The sequence below is a fragment of the Palaemon carinicauda genome, chromosome 39 (assembly GCF_036898095.1).
Source record: "Palaemon carinicauda isolate YSFRI2023 chromosome 39, ASM3689809v2, whole genome shotgun sequence".
Classification (NCBI taxonomy): domain Eukaryota; kingdom Metazoa; phylum Arthropoda; class Malacostraca; order Decapoda; family Palaemonidae; genus Palaemon; species Palaemon carinicauda.
In genome coordinates, this window is record NC_090763.1 from 42,012,877 (window position 1) to 42,037,930 (window position 25,054).

The 25,054-nt window shown below is 37.1% G+C and overlaps 1 protein-coding gene and 1 long non-coding RNA gene across 2 annotated transcripts in view; one reads left to right on the top strand and one right to left on the bottom strand.

Annotated features, from left to right (window-relative positions):
- The window catches only part of LOC137631145 (uncharacterized), a 284,642-nt gene that overhangs the window by 23,577 nt on the left and 236,011 nt on the right, over nucleotides 1–25,054 (top strand). The window lies entirely within an intron of this gene.
- LOC137631146 (uncharacterized) overlaps nucleotides 15,607–25,054 on the bottom strand; it is a 65,257-nt gene continuing 55,809 nt past the window's right edge. The window contains exon 3 of the long non-coding RNA XR_011041864.1: nucleotides 15,607–16,069. This is a non-coding gene — a long non-coding RNA (uncharacterized lncRNA). The remainder of the gene's footprint in view (nucleotides 16,070–25,054) is intronic.

Genomic DNA, 25,054 nt, shown 5'->3' on the forward strand with positions numbered 1-25,054 from the left:
TCTTCACTTTATTCAAATTTTAACCGATGGTGTTCCAAGACATTCTAGGAAATTCAAAATCTATTTGAGGTAAGATAATTATTCTTTCTCCTTTCATTTTCATTGATTACAGGCTTGAAACATAATGCAACTTTCGAGAGGAAAGGTGTAACATCCGATGGGCTTTCTCTAAATTAGGGATTCAATGTAAAATTAATATGAAATAGAGTGGTTTCAATATTTGAATAACCTGGATGCAGAGTAATTACGAAAGAATCATAAATATTAATGGTAAAAGTAAAACATACTATAAATTCAACAATTGGTAATAAAACCCATTATTCTTGAAAATCCCTAATGAATAAAAAATGTATGAATATCAAAGAAGATAGAATTTTGTATTTTGAAGTAAAAACACAGGTTAACATAAAGAATTTAATGAAAACACAAAGTACAAGAAAAAAATAATGGAAACATCACAGCTAGAAATGACGATAAGAAGAAATATCACAATAACTTAAGTAAACGTTGTTAATTTTGAATAATCAACAAAATATATTGGAAGCATAAAAGGTTAGCCCTTTAGAAATAGTCTTCTTAAAACGTATATGATACAAAAATTAAAAACAAAAGTATATTTTCATCTGTGGTCAAACGCGATATCCTAATAATGACATCCTACCTGATAAAAAACGGATACTTTTCGGCCCCCGATAATTTAAGATAGAAATACAAGTTTAGACAAACAATGGACAAATAACACAATGGCACATTACTGCGCATGGGAAATACAACTAAATCAGAAGCAACTACAAGCCAAATGTTAATCCCATTTCCCATTGCAAGCAAACCGATAGTGTACTTAACCGTCTGCTAAAGTGCCAAGTGTATTGGGACAATGGTAATTTTGCTTAAATGCATGCATTTCCTGAATAACGGATTTTGAGCGAAGCGAAAAATCTATTTTTGGGTGAGGTAGCCATGTCGTCCTGATGGAAGTTCCTAAAAGGTAGCTTCCTAGGGTATATTTGACTACAGTGATATTCCCAGAGAATTTTACCTTAAGGTATCCAGAATTCTAACTCCTGGAGCGAATATCCCTCAATAAATCTAACAGGGATATCGCATAATATCAGAGGACGTATTCTTGACACGTCACATAGCTATCTTCACCCCGAACAGTATTAACGCTTCGAGGGGTTACAGTGACAAGAATCTGAAACGAGAATGAAAAGAGAGCCACTCATAAGGAATCTCTCCTATTCTGTTTCCAGTGTGTATCTGATGAAGGCGGTAGCGCCCTCTTTATTCCTTGTAGCGATATATGAGGTGCTACAGATACTGTATTATAGGGAGGGTTCAATAAGCCCTTTTACAATAAAAGGAAGGGCGGGTCCATCAGGGCGACATGGCTACCTCACCCAAAAATAGATTTTTTGCTTCGCTCAAAATCCATTTTTTGGGCTCAGGCCATGTCATCCTGATGGAAGTTTACCAGAGCATTACTGTATCTGTGGATTCTCAACCGGTGCCGTACTCTCAAGAAACTATTTTCCTGGTCCATCTAGACCTAGAGACCTATGATGTTACCGTCATACATCATTTTATCTAAGCATGAACTATGTTAGTGCTTCCTGCCCCCTACAGGGAAGAGTCGTACTAGACTCTGAAAAAAGTCTCGAGAAGTACATAATAACTATGGATGACAAAATGACAAGTTTGTATAAGAGTCACCAATGTCAGTATGAATTCATGACATATCCCCCAGTATGTCTACTCTTATTAACTATTGGATAACAGTTGTATCCGCATAGGAACAAATTTTGTATCCCTACCACCATCCCCCTAGGGTACAACGTCAACCCTTCCTAAGGTAGGGTTAAAGTGAGTGGATTTTTGCTTGAATCAGGGAACAATCTTAAAAGACATACCATGATAAAAATATCCATCTTTTAATCTTAATGCTCAGTACATTTCTAATAAAATGAGTGTGGGCGAATAAGACGCAGGGTTCACTATGAACTAGTTTATTAAGATTTAATAAACATACATATCAGATCAACATTTATAAAATTTATAAAATGTGGATGATATCCATTAAAGCATAAAGAAAACAGTCAACAGAAAATATTGTTTCGTCTAACAGGAAACAGATTTGCCACCTCAATCAAATTATTAATAATAATGGTACAGTCTGTATACTGTTTATATACACAAGTGTCCGTATTATGCTATAGTTCACCAACGTCAATGGAACAGTTCGTAAGGACACTTTCGTGGCCTATCGCTCAGTGTGTAGTAACAGACTGTGACTACACACCCACCCTCTTAATCAATCGTCCCAAATTAATTACACTGTTCCTCGCAGATTTAAAACAGAAGGTTAAAGAATTCTACCTGCTGCTACCACAGACTTCTTGAGTTGCTCCACTTGGTTCGCATAGTGCATAAAGAACACCTTGGATGACTAGCAGCCGGTGAGTTTCGCCCTTAGTTACAGATAACTTTGAACCCGAGGTTTCTCCTCTGAACAGCTGTCCTCCCATAAAGTCTGAAGTTCTATGAAGATAGACCTTTAGGCACTCCATTGGACATAGAGATGCATCTTCCTTCAGAGGGCAGATTCTCTAGGGACCCCACCTGCTGGTGGGTAGCTTGTTCTTGGTAAGAAACGTTGGGTCTGGAAATAGAATCAGTTCTCCCTCCAAGAACTGGACGTGGCCTTCCTCTCTAGGGAGAACCACCATTTCACTTACTCTGGCCCCCAAAGCAAGTACAAACAGAAATATGACTTTTACTACAAAACCTTCTAAGCGCTTTCCTCATTGTTCATTATTTATGCACAATGAAGAATCTTATCTAATGACCATGAAAAGGGTCTTTGGAGGCGCTGGAGGGCTAAGCCTAGCATGGGCCTTCGTAATTCATTAAGAACGTTGCTAGAAAGGTCGACCTGTAAGGCATATAGTATCTGTCTTGTCAAGGCAGGCTTGAACAATAGTATTGTGTTGGCTGCTAAACCTTGCTCATGAAGGTGAGTGAATAATGATGAATAGGAATCTGTCGAGATTTCTATTGGTTTCTTCGCCTTGACAGAGGATATCCGCTTCTTCCCTGAAGCCTCATAATGTCTTCTGGTTCCCTTCAAAAGTCTAAACTTACTTTTGACACCGAATCTTTTTCCTCATCACTAAGAGGAGAAAATCATGAGATGTAGGTTCCGGGTTTTCTGTGATGAAGCGAAGACAGTCGACTTCTGCACTCGCTGAGACAAGGATGGATCCGGTAGCGGTACGAATTTTAGTCATAGTTCCAATGCCAGAGGGAACCACACGCTATTTGGCCACTTGTGGGCCACTATTGCCGCCTTCCCTTTGAAGGATCTCAGTTTGTCGAGGACCTTCAAAAGGAGGTTGTGCGGAGGGAACAGATAAATACTGGACCATCTGTTCCAGTCTAGGGACATAGCGTCCACTGCCTCCGCTAGCGGATCCTCGTATGGGGACACATAACGATCTATTTTCTTGTTGTCTTTCGTCGCAAAGAGATCTATCTGCAGCTCCGGGACTTGACTCGAGATGAAAGAGAACGATCCTGCGTTTAGGGACCATTATGACTCTATTGATGTAAACCAGGATAGAGCGTCCGCAGTCACATTGTGGAACTCTTGAATGTGAACTGCTGACAGGTGCCATTTCTTCCTTTCTGCCAAACGGAATATGGCCAACATCACTTGGTTGATTTGAGGTGACCTCGACCCTTGTCGATTCAGGCATCTCACTATCACCTCGCTGTCTAGAACCAGTCTTATGTGGGTCGAGTGGCGAGGAGATACTATCTTCAGTGTCAGAAGTACTGCCATGGCTTCTAGAAAGTTGATGTGAAATGACTTGAAAAGATTGGAACAAGCTCCTTGGACTCTCATCTGATGAGAGTGACCTCCCCAGCCTTCCTTTGAAGCGTCTGTGTGGATAGTTACTGACGGGGGAGGAGGTTGAAGAAGTATTGATTTCTTCAATTGCTTGGCATTGGACCACGGCTTGGGAAGCGTTCGCAGTCGAATCGGTAGTGGTCTTATTAGATCTCTTCGCGCGTTTGATGCGTATTTTCTCCAGACTCCTGTTGCATCCTTTAGCTGTGCTCTTAGCACTGGATCTGTTATCGAAGCAAACTGTAGAGAGCCCAGCACTCTCTCCTGTTCGCTTCTTGATATCCGTTTGGATTTCAATAGTCTCTTGACAGAACCTGCTATTTCTTTCCTCTTCTTCCTAGGAATGGAAAGTCGATGTGACTCCAAATTCCAGTGGAATCCCAACCACTGAAATTTTTGAGCTGGAGAAAGTCGAAAATTTTTGATGTTGATCCTGAATCCCAGATGTTTCAGGAACTGGATCACTATCTTAGAAGCTTGCATGCATTCTGTCCTGGATGCTGCCCACACCACCCAGTCGTCCAAGTAGGCTACTACTTGGACCCCCCTTAGGCGTAATTGATGGACGGATGCGTTCGCGAGCTTCGTGAAAATCCTTGGGGCTATGTTTAGCCCGAAAGGCATGGCTCTGAAGGCGTAAAGTTTTCTATGTAACTTGAAGCCTAGGTAGGAGGAGAGGTGACGATTAATTGGAACGTGACAATAAGCGTCAGACAAGTCTATAGAGACAGTATATGCCCTTTTGGGCAGTAGGGTCCTTATGTGTTGAAGTGTGAGCATTCTGAACTTGTAGTTCACTATGAACTTGTTGAGTGGCGACAAGTCTAGAATGACTCTGAGTTTTTCTGAGTCCTTCTTTGGAACACAAAACAGCCTTCCTTGGAATTTGATGGACTTAACTTTCCGGGTTACTCTTTTGTCTAAGAGCTCTCGGAGATATTCTTCCAGAATGGGGGTTGAGCATTGGGAGAATTGAGGAAATTGAGGTGGAGGACTGCTCCAGCTCCAACCTAGTCCATTCTTTATTAGGCTCTGGCCCAGGGATTGAAGGTCCAGCGATCCCTAAATAGCTGTAGTCCCCCTCCTACTGGAAGCATCTCACTTCTGCTGTTGTGGACCTGAGGCCTTGCCTCCTTGACTGCGTCCTCCCCTGGATCCCCTTCCCCTTGAAGGGCGTCTAGAAGAACCTCTGGCTGTTCCTCTAGCCTTCGAACGAAAGGAAGAAATCTGCCTTTCGAAGGCTGGGTTAAAAACTGGCGACTGAGTCGCCACTTGTTGAGGTACCAGCTGGTACGTGGTTGGAGGTTGTGCCACTATCTGAGGCACAGCAGTCACAGGGAGTTGTTGTTGTTGTTGCTGTCGGTAGGGTTTAGCCGGCCGAGAGGATGGCCTAGGCCTTTTTGTCTTCTTCTTTGGTTGGGGACCCTCATCCGGAGAAGACTTTCTCTTAAGATCTAATCCCCACTTTTTGAGAAGGTTCCTATTCTCTGTGGTGGCCTTGTCTACTACCTCTTTAACCACTTCGTTGGGAAAGAGGTCTTTACCCCAGATACGAGAGGAGATCAGTTTCCTCGGTTCGTGCCTCACCGCAGCCGAGGTGAACACGAACTCTCTACAGGCTCTCCTAGCTTTAATAAAGCTATAGAGATCCTTCGTAACTGTGGCCAGATGGGTTTTGGCCACTACCATGAACATGTCCTGGTTCTTGGGGTCACTTGCCATCGTTTCTAATGTCGTTTGCAACGACATCGATGCCGCAAGTCTTTCCTTCGTCTCTTGCTCTCTGCGCAAGAGAACCTCCGACAGTTTTGGAAGTTCCTCACCAAACTGACGTTCAGCAATATCAGCTTCCAGCTTCCTGACTGAGAAGGTAAGGTGTACATCCTTCCAGTCTTCTTGGTCCAAGGGCAAGGTCAGAGATAACGGCTTGCACTCCTCCAAGGAGGGGCATGGTTTCCCTGCCTCCACCGCCTTTAAGGCTGCCTTATCCCTTTTCCATGAAGGGAAAGGCTCTGGTAAGAGGGGCCACAAAGGAGGGAAGCTTCTTACTCAAGGCGGGCACCTTTGAGTTCGTGAAGCCCCTCTCTTTCATCGAGCTCGCTAGTAATGCCTGAGCTTTACTATGGTCAAAAACTATGACCTCCTTCGGCTCCGTCTCCTCCTTTGAGGCTGGCTCCTTCCTAAGGCGGACATAGCAGTCTGGGTAAGAATCTTTGTTGGGCCAAAATTCCACCTCTTCCAGGGGAATTGCTCCCAACTTTTCTGATATCACGATCTTCCCGATTGTCATTGGCATGTGTTCGGCATACCTCTAAGGATTGGTATCTGAGCACAAAGGAAGATCCTTCACGTTGAGTCGCTTCTGGGTCCCACGTGATGCTGCAAGTCTACGTATCTCCAGTTTCATTGCAGCTTCCTTCTCATCATTCTTCTTTTGAATTTGTTGGATCATCTCAACAATAGAAGAAAGAGTCCTTCCCAGTTCATCTGGGATAGCAGACGATGTAGAGGGAACAGGTTCTGGGTCCGGAACCGATGTAACCAACACCTCGTCGATTTCTTCCTCTTCTACTTGAGGAGCCTGGGACAGCTCCTCTTCCTGACCTTCTCCTAGAAGGTCCTTCTCTGTAGAATCCGACACCTCCGAATTCTTATCGTCCAATTGGATGTCTTGAAGGGCGGCCGAGACTTCAGAATCTACCGGATTCTGGGCAGTTGGTATCTCCACCTGAGGCTAAGGAATGACTGCATCAGCCGATGCTTTAGGGAAAAGGTAGGCCCTCATCTTCTCATTTGGAAGGTAGGGGCCTGAGGTGTTTTTCTGAAAACCCCTCACCCAGGTTCGTAACTTTTCCCTGGCAGCATCCCTTGACTCCGTCGACTTAGGGTTGTCAAAAGCCTCGGTAATCAGGTTAGAACATACTGTACAAACCTGAGGGTCCCAATACCGGAGATCACCTCTGGAGGCTGCACATGCTGCGTGCCTCCTGCAAAACTGATGTCCACAGAAGTTCTTACTGCGGACATTACAGAACACACTCCCGCACTTCGGATGGTCCTCCTGTAAAGAGAAGAAAAATCCATGAGTATCAAGTGAAGGCTTTTCACTTATATTAGAACATGTAGCTTACACAGTAAAGCTATAAAAGAAAGAAGGAAAGACACATACTTGTATTTCCTGTCCAGCCAATTGCTGTAACCTCCCAAGATATTAAAACTAAGGTTAATTCTATTCTAGAATACCTTATGTAATTTCCTAATCGGAAGTTTAAGGTGTAGCTCACACCTTGAAATAAAGTTTAATATACGGGATAGAAAGAATACAGAAAGAACTCACTTTTTATATATTGTACGGTCTCAACAAAAGGCTGTACCAGATAACATTAAGTAGAACTTTAGTGTTACCACAAACTCTGTACTGTAGTTTTATTAATGCAGTGTGTACTACACTACAAAAATAGTAACTACTGTACATCGCATGCTGCTGTGCCGGCCGGCATTTACCCCTGTATAGTTCAAAGATATACTACCTTTAACTAATAGGCGGCAGGTCACTGGTTCGCAAATGTGTGCCGGCCGGCAAACATTGCTGGCCGGCAGCTGAAAACACTAACACCCGGCTGCCGGCCGCTAATCGTAGTGGCCAGCAGATTTCGGGATATGTTCCCACTGCCGGCAGACAAAGGTAGCAATATCCATGCCTGCGGGCAGTGGCTAAGAACCAGAGAACCTCCACCTGCCCGGCTGCCGGCTGTTAAGCCGGCATCCGGGCTAGGGGTACAACACACTGGTCAGAGAAACAGTATGGATGTAAGGTTATAAGGCGGCATTGCCATACGACCTTCCATCCAGAAAGAGTGAACATATGGAAGGGGAGAATGTAGCATTCAGGCATCCAAGGAATCCATAGCCAGCCAGACTCTACCGGCGGACATGGAAGGGAGACCAAGGGAGGTCTGTGCTTGACTCTGCAAAAGAAAGGGTCTCTGCCAGCCGACACGTAATTGCCGGCCGGCAGAGAGCTGAGCCGGTCCTCCATCCTAACCTACACTAGGTACGGAAGTAGGACTGCGGCCAAAGATGCAATGGCTAGGCCATCACTATGAAAGAGAAGGGGGGGGGGGAGGGATAAGGGTCCTGTAAACTTCGTTCTAGCAAGAGAAACACTCAGCAGTTTGGGAAGCTCATCCTAACCTAGAGTTGTCTATTAGGGAGGAACACTGGCAATACTTGCTATCCTCATCCCAACCAGAACAAAGTTAGGTGAAGTTATTTCGTCAGGCAACAGAGAAAACTCATTCTCCAGCCCGAGAAAAACAACACAGGACAGTCTGCTAGACCACTAGAGGAAGGAATCATCTCGTACAGAATCCTTCGGCCGTGGACTAGGGAAGCAAAGCTTCCTGTGTCCGCACCTAACCTAGCAAAGGAAACTCATTCTCTATGCTAGGAAGAAGCAGACCACAGACTAGAAACTCTGATGTTCTGCCCCAACCCAAAAAACCAGTCACTCTGGTTATCAGGTCAGGACAGACATATCCTAGTATAGTTATACCCGAATATTATTCAGATAGAACAGCTAGGATTAAGCCTAAGGCTTACTCAGAGGGAGAGAGGGATTGAACTTAGTCTCCGGAGGAGAAAAGAACAATCGAGGATGTACGAAAGTATACTACAGTACCATAGACTACTAGCCTAGGTGCAGTGAGAATCGATTACCTTACATGTATAAAATATTTGCCTGTAGCTTCAATAACATAACACTCGGAAAAACTTATATCATGCATGAAAGTACTAGGGCCAGATGCCTAGGCTACTAAGCCTCGCGAAGGGCAAGATCGGTTACCTAAATCGCTGAACTAAAAACTAACGGCATCATATAAGCATTCCTAGAGGAGCTAAATAGCTAGATTATTAAAACCTAAAAAACCGGGAACGTCGCTCTAGCTAACTAAATGACCCAAATATAGCGAGCGACAGCATCCAGGATGCCTCCAGTAGGCAACAGCTCTTGTTTACGTTAATATCACTTTTGATTTAATTCAAAACGACAAGAGCTTACATTTATACAAAGCAAAGAGGCAGAAGAGGCCGGAGAAGTCATCAAAATGTTGAATAAAATCCAAGATAACAAGAGAACACAAGGGAAAACACCGAGTAGTAGAGCTACATGAAAAGGAATAAAGAGGGCGCTACCGCCTTCATCAGATACACACTGGAAATGGAATAGGAGAGATTCCTTATGAGCGGCTCTCTTTTCATTCTCGTTTCAGATTCTTGTCACTGTAACCCCTCAAAGTGTTAATACTGTTCGGAGTAAAGATAGCTATGTGACGTGTCAAGAATACGTCCTCTGATATTATGCGATATCCCTGTTAGATTTATTTAGAGATATTCGCTCCAGGAGTTAGAATTCTGGATACCTTAAGGTAAAATTCTCTGGGAATATCACTGTAGTCAAATATACCCTAGGAATCTACCTTTTAGGAATCCATCAGGACGACATGGCCTGAGCCCAAAAATATCATTGAAATGTCACCACCAAAGGAAACTCTTGCTTTGTATTAACTATTTGAGAAGGACATCTAATAAAACAAAGTTTTTTTTTTTTTATTATTAATACAACGATGAGAGCAAAATGCAACATTAAATATGAAACACTGAACACAAATCAAATTTTCTGATCTAAAAACAAACATTTATTAACATTTCATTACAATTAAAACTAAAATATTATTATTACGTATCATTTTCGCTGCAGAAGAATAGTGATTAAAGTCGAAGTACTTGTTTGGGAATAATTTCATGAAAATATCAGAAAGGATCCTTTCAACGAATAAAAGCATGAAATGCTAGAGGCAATATTGAAACTATTATTTTAGCTTACTCTTGTTTTATTTCTCTGGTTTTAAAAGGCGAACCGATGTAGATTGATTTTCAAGGGAAAAAAATCCCGTAATATATAAATGACAAATGAAATAATAAATAGAATACATAATTCTAATTCACTGGAATCTAGTCGTCTTATTACTCAAATTCCCCACGCCACTGAAATTTAGTTTTCTTGCGATCACTAAATACATGTAACTCTCGTAACAATAGAATTTCACGTAAATGATTATTGTTGATAAAATACATTGTTAATGATATGAAGCATTTCCAAATAATTACATTATATTAGTCATTATATATGAACATAATGATCTTGATTCTTTATATGAAATGCAAAATGATACAGACAGATTTATTTACAATAAAACATTTTCATTGCGTGAAATGTAGAACAAATTTTCAATATGACATATATCCCACCCTGGAATTCTATGTAACGTAATTTTGATGAAGCCATAATGAAAAAGAATAACTTTAATTTCACTCTGGTAAATAATTTCGTATAGATGAATAATTGCATGAAAATGTATATGAAAAAAAAAAAAAACTGTAAGAAGTCTCTAAGGGCTTTAAATCATTCAGTCCCTTCGACCTGGTGTCGACTGGAGTATCGCCCATGACGGCATTACCTAATAATAAAAGGAAAATGACCATTGGGGATATAATTTTCAACATGTGTTGATTATCTCATCTAGGACTAGCTTTGAAATACTCGTAGTTGATCAAAAATGGAGAAAATATTTTTTTATGTCAATTTTATGAAATGGACCTCCAATATGAACCAGAGATTTTTAGTGCAATGCAAAATAATGCGCAAATGTTTTAATCGTCTCGGAAACACTCAAGATTTTGTATTTCATATTTTGGTTAAGGATCGCATTTGTCGAGTAGAAATTTCCTTTTAAAGTCAAGATGCACAGAATGACAGTTTTTATACAAATAACTAGAGACCTAAATTCCATAAATCCGACCATCTAAAAGAGTATATTATCACTTTTCCCAAAAATTTCTTGTTCATTCGAATTACAGAATTCCCGCTTGTTACCATATTTAGACCTCTTCGTCTCTTGCTTCATTAAAAATTGCTTTTACTCGAAAATATTCTTCCAGAGTGAAAAGTACTTTAAAGGTCATTAATGTATGCACACATCGTTAAAAGTAAATGGTGCCTCTGGAAATGGACGGTATCATTTTTATAAATGACGAACAGACAAATTCAAATTCTTATTCTTAGTAATGTTATGATAAATTGAACAGCGCGTAGATGATGCTTAGTAATAACAGTAATCGTAGGTTTTCTCGCATTAGTATTGCACAATTTGTAACAAAATCAATCTACGGATAATGAAATCCACGTTTAACTACAAAGAAATTGAAAACTAGAAAATAGAACTTATTGCAAATTGACTTTAATATTGCTGGAATTATTTAAAGGTGACAATTAACTTGCTAAGAATAATGATAATGAAATGAGTTGCTACATTAATAAGAAATATCTGTATACATATATGCCTGTACGTGTGCAAAAGTACCATCTCTTGTCTCAATTATCTAGGCCTCCAGCACGCTTGATGAGATACGGCGCAATTACGCCGTACAGCCTTGCAAAAAGTCTTATCCTTATTACGCCAACCCTTGTCTTCTGCGTGGGTCCCTTTTTCTCTTCCTGGGTATGTTTTTTTTTTTTCAGTGGGTTCGGTCTATTCACCCAGTATCTCTTAGCTTTTTCAGTTTTGCTTAATAGATTTTTATGGTAATATTTCACCCAATTTATGAACAAGTAATTTTCATTTTCCTCATCTCCATTTTATGTCGATATTTCTCTATCTAATTTCATTATCTTAATTCTATGTATTTCTTTTCCCTCACAACACAGCAATCTGATCGCTATCCTTATCCGTATCCGTATCTTTAACCTTCCTCTGATACTTTACACACTAATAAAGACTGTGACAATATATTTACAAGTTCATTAGTTGTTATTAATAGAAATGTCCTTCATATGATTAGAGACATTTTGGAAAAGGTTTCCATGGTTGTTATTGCTTTGGTACTGATGAATATCTTATTATAGAATAGTAAAGACTTTTTATTTTTGTTTCTAAACGTATACTTCAAGAAAAAAACCCAATTCTAAATGATAGAAAATTTAGTATTGTAGCATTAAGACGAACTACAAACTCCTTTTAAAGAATCTCATGATTTTCTTAAATGTTACTAGTTATGAATGCATAATAGCTGGCATGAATAGAATAAAATTGCATATCATTCGGAAGATAATTTACTGACGCTTTGCCAAGAGAGTATGAATTTGAATATCTAAAAAATTATTTCCATGTATTATTTTCTTTAAAGAAATACATTTTCATGTTCCCGTAATGGTCATCGTTTGAACAATTTCTTGAATTAATTGCAATAAATTGAAATCATTTATTTTTATGAGTGCGTCAGAATTAGTATGTTCAATGAAAATTAATGACATAGACCATTCAAAAGGAAATATTACCCAAGCCTTAGCCTCGTCAGTGAACGATGGATTCATGTTGTATTTTATAATGAATAATAATTCATAATAATCACAAACTTTTATGGAACAAATTCATGAAATTTAAGAAGCAAACTTAATATGATAAATGAAAAACTAATATATATTCTTATTATCACACCATTCTTCATTAATTGTCTGCTACTCGTCGTTTAAAGTCTCTAAGACTGTAAGTCGATTCCTACATTCAATTACAAAGGTTCCTCTGTGTTCATCTTCTAAAATCTTAGTTGTATCAAACCTAGGTATTCTAAGTACATTTCTGTTGGGTGCTTTCAGTTTTAATTTCAGTATGGCAATGAGGAGCTGATGATCACTACCAATATCTGAACCTTTATAACTTCTTAAATTTCCCAGAGTCCTACTTCTCTCTTTATTAACGGCTAGGTGATTTATTTGATTTTTGTAATTGCCACATGGTGAAGTCCATGTATATTTGTGGATGTCCTTGTACTGAAAAAGAGTACCTTCAATAACATATTTTTTTGTTTAACAAAAAATTATAAAATGGGCTTCATTTTCATTTGCAACTTCACCAAGACCCACAACACCCACCGCATTATCTTTACATTGAATATTCCTTCCAACTTTAGCATTGAAGTCTCCACTCACAATTTTCATATATCTCTCTCTCTCGGATCTCATCTATTACACTCCGCAGTTTTCCATAGTATTCATCTTCCCTTTCTTCAGGGGAATTATTTGTTGGGGCATGGCAAACTATAATACTCCTATTGCACTGCTCTGATACATACATTATATATATATATATATATATATATATATATATATATATATATATATATATATATATATATATATATATGCATATATATGTATATATAGATCAAATAAGCCATATATATTTTTGATATATTAATGTCTGGATTCTCTTAACGACCTCGGTAGAATTGTCATTGACTTTTATCTTTCTTCGTGGCCGAATGGGTTAGTCACTGTCTATATAAGCTTGCCGACCAGGGTTCGATTCCCGGCCGGAGCCAAGCTCTTGTCTTTGTGTGATTTCGCCTGGGGCTTTTATCCCGAGGTCGTTAAGAGAATCCAGACATTAATGTATCAAAAATATATATGGCTTATTTGAATATGAAAAACACGTAAAAATGTGCAAAATTTATCATTAATTGAATGCCAAGTAACAAACTACCAATTAGCTACGATGGTGAAGATGGGTTGATTTCAATTCTAAGTACAAAATACCTGAATTCGACAGGTATAAGTACAGTAGAATTGTCATTGACTTTTATCTTTCTTCGTGGCCGAATGGGTTAGTCACTGTCTATATAAGCTTGCCGACCAGGGTTCGATTCCCGGCCGGAGCCAAGCTCTTGTCTTCGTGTGATTTCGCCTGGGGCTTTGATCCCGAGGTCGTTAAGAGAATCCAGACATTAATATATCAAAAATATATATGGCTTATTTGAATATGAAAAACACGTAAAAATGTGCAAAATTTATCATTAATTGAATGCCAAGTAACAAACTACCAATTAGCTACGATGGTGAAGATGGGTTGATTTCAATTCTAAGTACAAAATACCTGAATTCGACAGGTATAAGTACAGTAGAATTGTCATTGACTTTTATCTTTCTTCGTGGCCGAATGGGTTAGTCACTGTCTATATAAGCTTGCCGACCAGGGTTCGATTCCCGGCCGGAGCCAAGCTCTTGTCTTCGTGTGATTTCGCCTGGGGCTTTGATCCCGAGGTCGTTAAGAGAATCCAGACATTAATATATCAAAAATATATATGGCTTATTTGAATATGAAAAACACGTAAAAATGTGCAAAATTTATCATTAATTGAATGCCAAGTAACAAACTACCAATTAGCTACGATGGTGAAGATGGGTTGATTTCAATTCTAAGTACAAAATACCTGAATTCGACAGGTATAAGTACAGTAGAATTGTCATTGACTTTTATCTTTCTTCGTGGCCGAATGGGTTAGTCACTGTCTATATAAGCTTGCCGACCAGGGTTCGATTCCCGGCCGGAGCCAAACTCTTGTCTTCGTGTGATTTCGCCTGGGGCTTTGATCCCGAGGTCGTTAAGAGAATCCAGACATTAATATATCAAAAATATATATGGCTTATTTGAATATGAAAAACACGTAAAAATGTGCAAAATTTATCATTAATTGAATGCCAAGTAACAAACTACCAATTAGCTACGATGGTGAAGATGGGTTGATTTCAATTCTAAGTACAAAATACCTGAATTCGACAGGTATAAGTACAGTAGAATTGTCATTGACTTTTATCTTTCTTCGTGGCCGAAGGGGTTAGTCACTGTCTATATAAGCTTGCCGACCAGGGTTCGATTCCCGGCCGGAGCCAAGCTCTTGTCTTTGTGTGATTTCGCCTGGGGCTTTGATCCCGAGGTCGTTAAGAGAATCCAGACATTAATCAAAAATATATATGGCTTATTTGAATATGAAAAACACGTAAAAATGTATATATAGATATATATACAGTATATATATATATATATATATATATATATATATATATATATATATGCATATATATATATATACATATTTATATATATATATATATATATATATATATATATATATATATATATATATATATATATATATGTATATATATATATTATTTAGATATGTGTATATATATACACATATGTATATATACATATATATATGTATATATACATATATATATGTATATATACATATATATATATATATATATATATATATATATATATATATATATATATATATATACTAATTGTATATATATATATATATATATATATATATACTAATTGTATATATATATACATATATATATACATATACTAATTGTATACATATATATATATATATATATATATATATATATATATATATATATATATATATATATAATTATGTGTATGTCTGCATATGTAAAAGTTGAAATCAATCTATATCTCGCTAGATATCTGGAAAAATAAGTGTACTATCACTTATAAAAGCTCACAAAGCATATGCTGGCCAGAGTAGAGACATTGATCATACCCAGTACTGTTTACAGTCAAAAAAAAAAATATATATATAAAACACTTTAATGAGGTGACAATAATAATAATAATAATAATAATAATAATAATAATAATAATAATAATAATAATAATAATAATAATAATAATAATAACACTTTATTTCCAATATATACATTGTGTATTTCACATTATATGTAAAACAACAAATAGTGATTATTGATATTTCTAGATTTCCTTATGTTACATTAAAATTTAGCATTCACATGAATGATAATTTTATAGAAGTTATTTGACTACCATCTAAGATACATCTGGTACACTACTTGCATTATTACGAATTTTAAATAGAAAAACGTTTTAATTCAATAAAAGTAAAGCTCATTAAAATTCTACGCTAGGTGTAACATTATAATAGACACAATAAAATATTAAAAAAAAATAAACAAATACAGAAATACATAAAACCTGTCAACAAATTTGTAACTAAAATATTTTAGAAAACATATATTTCCTAAGATTTTCTTTAAGAGTGTCGAGATTCGACGTTGTTTTCAATGACTCAGGTATGGTATTGAACATCGTTGGTCCTCGTACCGTAAAGCATCAACTTCCCAAGTCTGTAGTTGTTCTCGGTATTTAAAGGCCATTGTTCTGTCTCGTTCGTCTGTCCTTCCCAGCTCCAACTGTTATAAACCTAAAAAGCCAAGTTGGTATTAAACTTCGCCTAACTTTATAAACTCTAACAAAAATGTCGAATTTAACCCTTCGTTCAACATTTAGCCATTCTAATTTATCTAAAATTGGTAATGCATGGATCATATTTTTTGGGCCTACCATCAACTACTTATGCAGCAAATGTTTGTAGTTTTTGAACCCGTTGTAATTGTTGTTTAATAGTAGTTCCCCAAATCTTCAAATAATAATTTATTATGCTCACTGCAAGCGACTGAACTACCATCGCCCTCATTTCAATATCGAATCTATCTTTAATTCTGTTTAAATATATTATGGTTCCATTTACTTTTCTACATATTTCAGATACGTGTCCATTGAAAAGCACGATTAAAGTTTAGAATGGTATGTAATGTGATTTGAGATACATTATGACTTGTACCAATGAATATGATTTTAGCTATTTATTCCTTTACATTTAAATCAGTATGGCTGTACTAGTCAGGTGCACCAGTACCAGATTTCTTTTCTGTGAGTGATCAGACTAAAGTCTCCCACTATCAACAACCCACAGTGGCTAGCGTGGCTAGGAAAACTGAGCAAACTCTAGACATGAACGTGGACATGCCTGAAATCTTCGTCCTTCAGTGTACTAGAAACGGCTACATATAATTATCGGTGTTATTATTGCATATACATACACACACGCATACATACATATGTATATATATATATATATATATATATATATATATATATATATATATATATTTATATATATGATATGATATGATATATATATATATATATGTTTATATATATACATATATATGTTTATATATATACATATATATATTTATATATATGATATATATATACACACATGTATATATATATATATATATATATATATATATATATATATATATACATATATATATATACACACATATATATATATATATATATATATACATATATGTATTTATAAATATATGATTATATATATATATATATATATATATATATATATATATATATATATATATATATATATATTCGTCATCATCATCATCATTATCAGCCGTTACAGCCGTACTAGCATACTGCAGAACGAAGCCTCAGACATGCCCTTCCAGTCGCGTCTGTTTATGTTCTTTCTATCCTAGCTTATACCCGCAAATTTTCTAGTTCGTCAATCCATCACCTTCTCTTCCTTCCAATGTTTCGTTTGAAATCTCTAAGGACCCATTCTTTTATTGTCAATATCCAACAATTGTCTGTCATTCTTATTATATGTCCTTTATATGTCTTTTTCTTACATGATATTAAGATATTCTCTACTTTAGTTTGCTCACGTATCCATGTTGCACTTTTTGTCTCCTACCATTTTTTCATAACTCTGAGTTGTAACTAGGTCATTTTCTAAGGCTTTAGCAAGACTCCAAGTTTCTTAAATATAAGTTAATACGAGTAAAACCATCTCATTAAATATTTTGCTTTTTAGATATAGTGAAATTTTACAATTCATAATCCCATCTTGTTTACCAAAATCTCTCTTTCCTATGCTTATTTTTCTTTTAATTTTGGTCTTGTGTCTTTGGGAAACACTTGCAGTCTGTCCTAAGTACGTATATGCATTAACAATCTCTAGAGGTCCCATAACCCTTATTTGATGTCTGCATTTCAATTGAACTTTTAGGCATATTTATTTTCAGTCCTACATTTCTGCTTTCTCTATTCAAATCTTGTATCATATTTTGCAGCACTATGTCTCCAGACGCTATTACTATCATTCACTTTTGGAAAGGAAGCGCGTTTTGGAGGCCGATAAATCTGTCTTTCTTTAGATACTTTTTCAAAAGCCTATACGAGGAATTGCTTGCAGTGATCAGTATAATTCGATATGATGTCAATGCATTACCTACGGGAAATTGATTACAACATGGAACTTTTATTTTAGGAGAAGAGAGAGAGAGAGAGAGAGAGAGAGAGAGAGAGAGAGAGAGAGAGAGAGAGAGAGAGAGAGAGAGAGATTAGTCATGTTGGGATGATAATAATTAAATGAAAGAGAGAGAGAGAGAGAGAGAGAGAGAGAGAGAGAGAGAGAGAGAGAGAGAGAGAGATTCCTGTGTTGAGGATAATAATGTTTACCACTTCATTACGACTTTAGAGTGAATGAGTGAGATACCAGTTACTCTGCATAATTAAACTTTGTTACTCCAGGAATAAGATTACCTTACTTCGGGTAATAAAGATAAGGACACCATTTAACATTTCATGACCTAAGCTTGGTTCTAGACCTCAAAAGACGAAATGAATCCATATCTATTTTCTTTTGGCATAGTTAAAAAGTTTGTTCCTAGCTGTCATGTTCTTATCGATTTCTGCAAGATCAAGTACACATTCAATTACCATTGAAATATGTGCTACTTGAGTCATAATGTGCAAGTAACGTAAGTGAATGTTTCAGGAGCCTATATCTTCCTGCTACATTAAGAACGACCCCAAGCATTGATTACCCTCCTTGCAAAATAGTAATCTCTGCTTTTTCATAATAACGGAGCTTTTTTATTCTTCAGGGCCTCTCAAAATCCTTAAAAACCTTAAACTCGTCACAACCTCCAAGTTAAATGAAAGTGTTTTACAAAACACGAATTTTGAGTATCAACGGTTATCAGATGAAGAGTGGACGTACAAGTGAGTCTGAAATTCTTAAGTTTAAGGCATGAAACATAAGGGTTTATGTATCGCCATGATCAGCAAAGCTGTTTTAATCAGGGTCACCAATACTAGGCTGTTTTGCAGTGAGCGATCAGACAAAAGACCACCACCATCACCAATCCACGGTGGCCAGCGCGGCGATGATAATGGCCAAACCCCAAACATGATAGAAATCATTCCCTAGGCCTTTGTCCTGCAGTGGACTAGAAATATTTGAACCAATTTCTGTTTTTTATATACAATATAGTTGTATGGATATATGCTATATGCGTTATCATGGAATTCCTCTGAAATATGTATATTTGGATGAGTCTGTTCATGGGCATAGCAAGGGCAAAGTTGATGATAGTGGAGTCCTATCCAATGAATTTCCAATGAACAGCGGGGTACTCCAAGGGAATGTGTTGTTACCCATGTTGTTTATCATCCTCATGCATTTTGTAATGGGTAGAACAGTCAGAAATTGTGGAGAGGGATTGGACTGGATTGGTAATAGGAAATTAGCAGACCAAGATGCTGTCATTATTACCAGAACACCACAGGATTTGCAATGCTTGCTTACCAGAATGCATGAAATATCCAACGATGTTAGGCTTAAGATAAATAGAAGAAAGACAAAGATGATGAGAAAGGAATATGCAATGGAAGATGAAATATCATTGGAAAGGGAAAGGATCAATGAGATATAATCATTTAAGTATTTAGGAAGTATGATCTTCAATACTGTAGAATTAGAGTATAGAGAAAGATTGCAAAAAGCAAATTAGTCAATGGATATGTTAAGTAGAATTTGGAAATCAAATCGCCTTAATTTACATATAAAAATCAAACTATATATAATTTTAGTGAGATTGTTGTTACTGTATGGACGTGAGAATGGTATGACAATAAAACAATCTTCAACAGATTTTGTAGATTTGAGAACAAAGCCCTCCGAAGGATATTGGGAGTTAAATGGCTGGACAGGACTAGAAATGAAACTATATGAGAGATTACTCGAGTGCCATATGTAGATGAGATCATGGTGAAGGGAAGATGGAGGTAGTTTGGGCATGCTCTTTGCACTCCCCAAGAGACATTAGTTCACCAAATTTTTAACTGGGTTCCACAAGGCACTAGAAGAGTTGGAACACCCAGGCCTACATGGCTGAGGACTATAAAACGTGAAGTAGATGATGAATGAAAAAGAATAGAATTAAAAGCTCAAGATAGAGATGACTGGCGAAATCTAACCGAGGTCCCTTGCGTCAATAGGCGTAGGAAGAGTTGATAATGATGATGACGGTAATTCATATATATATGTATATACTGTATATCTATATGTATTTATATGCATATATATATATGTATATATATATATATTTATATATATATATATATATATATATATATATATATCAAATAAGCCATACATTTTATTACATTGATGTTTGGATTTTCTTATCAACCTCAAGATGAGAGTCCAAGGGCGGAACCACCTAAAGGCAGTAGCTTCTGACCGTCCGGGAATCGAACCCTGGTACAGAAGCTTGTAATGATAGTGACAGCGGCTAAGTGCTATGTCCCAGTCATTACAAGCTTCCTGGACCAGGGTTCGATTCCCGGCCAGTCAGAAGCTACTGCCTTTGGGTGGTTGCGCCTTGGGACTCTGATCCTTAGGTCGATAAGAGAATCATGACATTAATGTATTACAATATATGGTTTATTTGAATATGAAAAACACGTTTATATGTGAAAAATTCATCATATATATGAATATATATGATATATATATATATATATATATATATATATATATATATATATATATTATATATATATATATATATATATATATAATATATATATATATATATATATATATATATATATATCTCTATATATATATTATATATATATATATATATATATATATATATATATATATATATCTATATATATATATATATATATATATATATATATATATATATATATATATATATATATATATATATATATATTATATATATATATATATATATATATATATATATATATATATATATTTGCATATATATATATATATATATATATATATATATATATATATATATATATATATATATATGCATATATATATATATATATATATATATATATATATATATATATATATATATATATGTTATATACTAAAGAAATAAATGGATATATCGTAGAGAGGACAAAAATGATTAGTTGATATTTTTCAATTGCTACCTTCATTTTTTTCATACCTTTTTTTATGGAGAAGCGGGGTCCTGGCTGTAATACCAATAAGGAAGATCAGGATTATATTCCCATGTTTGCTGTATTAATACAAAAGTTAAGATACTTTTATAATCATCATCATCGTCTCTCGGTTAGATTTCACCAGTCGTCTCTATTTTGAGCTTTTAGTTCAATACTTCTCCATTCATCATCTACTTCGCGCTTCATAGTCCTCAACCATATAGGGCTGGGTCTTTTAACTCTTCTAGTGCCTTGTGGAACTCAGCTGAACGTTTGGTGAACTATGTCTCTTGGGGAGTACGAAAAGCATGGCCAAACCAACTCCATCTACCCCTCATCATGATCTCATCCACATATGGCTCTCGAGTAATCTCTCTTATAGTTTAATTTCTAGTCGTGTCCTGCCATTTAACTCTAAATATCCTTCTGAGGGTTTTGTTCTTAAATCTACTAAATCTATGGGAAATTGTTCCATTGTCATACCATGACTCATGTTCATTGAGTAGCACCAATCTCACTGAACTGATATATAGTCTGACATTTATGAGTAATTTCAGGCGATTTTATTTCCAAATTTTACTTAACCTAGCCATTGTCTGATTTGTTGTTTTCAATCTTTCACTAAACTCTAATTCTAAAAACCCTGCATTACAGATCATAATTCCTAAATTCTACCTCATTAACCCTTTCTTCTTCCAATGATATTTCAACTTCTATTGCAGGTAGTAGGTTGGTCAGGGCACCAGCCTCCCGTTGAGATACTACCTTTGACTGGCCAGGTAGTAGCACATTGGATTCTTCTCTCTGGTTACGACTCATTTTTCCTTTGCCCACAAATAATCCGAATAGTCTGGCCTATTCTATCTACATCCTCCTCTGTCCTCATACACCTGACCACACTGAAATTACTAAACAGTTCTTCTTCGCTCAAGGGGTTAACTTTTGCCTTGTAATTTTTTAGTGGCTACTTTCCTCTTGGTAAGGGTACAAGAGACTTTTTAGCTATGGTAAGCAACTCTTCTAGGAGAAGGCCACTCCAAAATCAAACCGTTGTTCTCTGGTCTTGGGTAGTGCCTTAGCCTCTGTACCATGATTTTCCACGTCCTTTAGGTAGAGTTCTCTTGCTTGAGGGTACACTCGGGCACAATGTTCTATCTTATTCCTCTTCCTCTTTTTTTCCTTACGTTTTTATAGTTTATGTACAAAAGATCTAATTTAATGTTTCTACTGTTCTTAAAGTATGTTATTTTGACTGTTGGTTGCTTCTCTTTTAGTTTATTTCCTTTTTTCCTTTCCTTGCTGAGCTATTTTTTCCCCTTTTGGAGCCCTTGGATTATAGCATCCTGCTTTTCCAACTAGGGTTGTAGCTTAGCAAGTAATAACAATAATAATTACAATACTCCGTTCTCATCATCTATCTTTCTTCTATTTATCTTCAGCTTAAGCTCGTGTGATATTTCATGCATTCTGGTAAGCAAGCATTGCAAATCCTGTGGTATTGTGTTAACAAGGACAGCATCATCAATACACTCTAGGTCTGCTAAATTCCTATCACCAATCCAGTCCAATCTTTCTCCACCATCTCCGACTGTGCTACCCATTACAAAATGCATGAGGAGGATAAACAACATAGATGGCAACACATTCCCCTCGAGTACTCCACTATTCACAGGAAATTCTTTTGATAAGACTCCATTAACATTAACTTTGCACTTGCTACGCTCATGAACAGACTTAATCATATCTATATATTTAAGAGGAATTTCATAATGACACAAGACTGTTGATAAAATTGGCTGGTGCACAATATCAAAGGCTTCTTCATAAACAACATTATGATATTTTCTGATGATATTATACTTCTATATCTCATAATTTTACTGGAGATTGGTATATATATATATATATATATATATATATATATATATATATATATATATATATATATATGTGTGTGTGTGTGTGTGTGTGCGTGCGCGCGTGTGTGTGTTCGTGTGAGATATTACCGCAAGAGAGTTATGAGGTTCTTTGACTGGCCAGACAGTACTACATTGGATCCTTCTCTCTGGTTACGGTTCTTTCCCTTTGCCTACACATAGAACGTATAGTCTGGCCTATTCTTTACAGATTCTCCTCTGTCTTCATACACCTGACAACACAGATTACCATACAATTCTTCTTCACCCAAGAGGTTAACTACTGCACTGTAATTTTTCAGTGGCTACTTTCCTCTTGGAAAGGGTAGAAGAGACTCTTCAGCTTTGGTAAGCAGCTCTTCTGGGAGAAGGACACTCCAAAATAAAACCATTGTACTCTATCCTTGGGTAGTGCCATAGCCTCGGTACCATGGTCTTCCTCTGTCTTGGGTTAGAGTTCTTGCTTGAGGGTACACTCGGGCACAATATTCTATCTAATGTCTCTTCTCTTGTTTTGTTAAAGTATGTATAGTTTATATAGGAAATATCTATTTTATTGTTGTTACTGTTCTTAAAATATTGTATTTTACCTTGTTTCCTTTCCTCAATGGGCTATTTTTCATGTTGGGGCCCCTGGGCTTATAGCATCCTTCTTTCTTAATTAGGGTTGTAGTTTAGCAATTAATGATAATAATAATAATAATATATAGAAATATATCATATGTGTTACATACTTTATGTACACCATAAAATACATACAAACACACACATATATATATACAGTCAGCGCGGGTCGGTCTGTCCGGGCAGCATCCGCCGTGCATTCATTTTGGTCCCCCCCCCATATCTACACTAATACACAATATAAATCAATAAAAATTTAATTGAACACTCACCAATATCCCTGCTACTTGTCTATAGGGTAGCCTTTCCTCTTCTTGACCTCCAAAAGTCGTTGAGGAACACAATCAGCGAGGTTTTGTAGTATATCGGCAGGTATTTCTGCCCACACCTTATGGAGCGCCGCCTCGAGAAGTGTCACGTTGGTCGTCACTTCTTTACGAAGGCGGGCTTTAACTATCGCCCAAAGGTTCTCAATGGGCGAATTATCAGGACTTTGACCTGGCCAATCAGGAATATAGTTCACTTCGCTATTTTCCAGCCACTTTTTCACTTTTTTAGCCGTATGGCAAGGGGCACCGTCCTGCTGAAAAATTTCAGCTCCTGTAGCCGCAAAACAATCCGCTAAATTGTCTTTTAAAATGTTCAAATAGCGGTCAGCATTAACCGTTATGCCTTTAGGCAAAACAACAAGGCTTGGGGCACCACCGTAGGCAAACGAACCCCAGACCATAAGCGATGCTGGGTGCTTAACTGTCTTGGCCGTGAGATTAGGCTTAAGAGGATCTGACCCCCTTCGCCGCCACACTTTTTTCCCGGTCGTCTCACTCACACAAAAGGTCGCTTCGTCACTCCACAAGACACTACGCCACTGCTCCAAGGTCCAATCCTTGTATGTCTTGGCAAAAGCAACCCTCCTCTGCCTTTGTTTCAAAGTTACAGCGGGCTTCTTTCGCGCGATCACTTTCTCGAAGTCGAGGCGCTTCGACAGGTTTTCCTGAATCGTACGAACACTGACGTCGCTCAACAATTTAGGGTTCTGTTCTTTCAGTTGCTTAGCTGTTAATGTTGGATTTTCTTCTAGGGTTCGCTTTAATATGTGTAAAGTACGATCAGGAATCTTCCGGGGAGGGGAACCAGCCTGAGAGTGAGAAGGGACCTCGGTGCTACCTCCTGCCTTGTACTTCGCCACCAAGCGCCTCACTGTCCTCTCGTTCACGCCAGTATTCTTCACGATTTCCTTCGTTTGCAGACCTAAATTATGACAGGTTATCACTCTAACAATGTCATCGTGACTTGTACGGGGTCTAGACATCACGGGGGGGGGGGGGGGTTTGATACAAAAAATGCCACGCGAACTCACAAAAGAACGATTGCAACTCGGCCCTCTCAACCTGACACAACCTCACTCCACGACTACAGGAAACACACTGGCTAGCTTCCACCTACGCAGATATGTAGATGCCAACTTGTATAAAAAGATGCCAATTAGT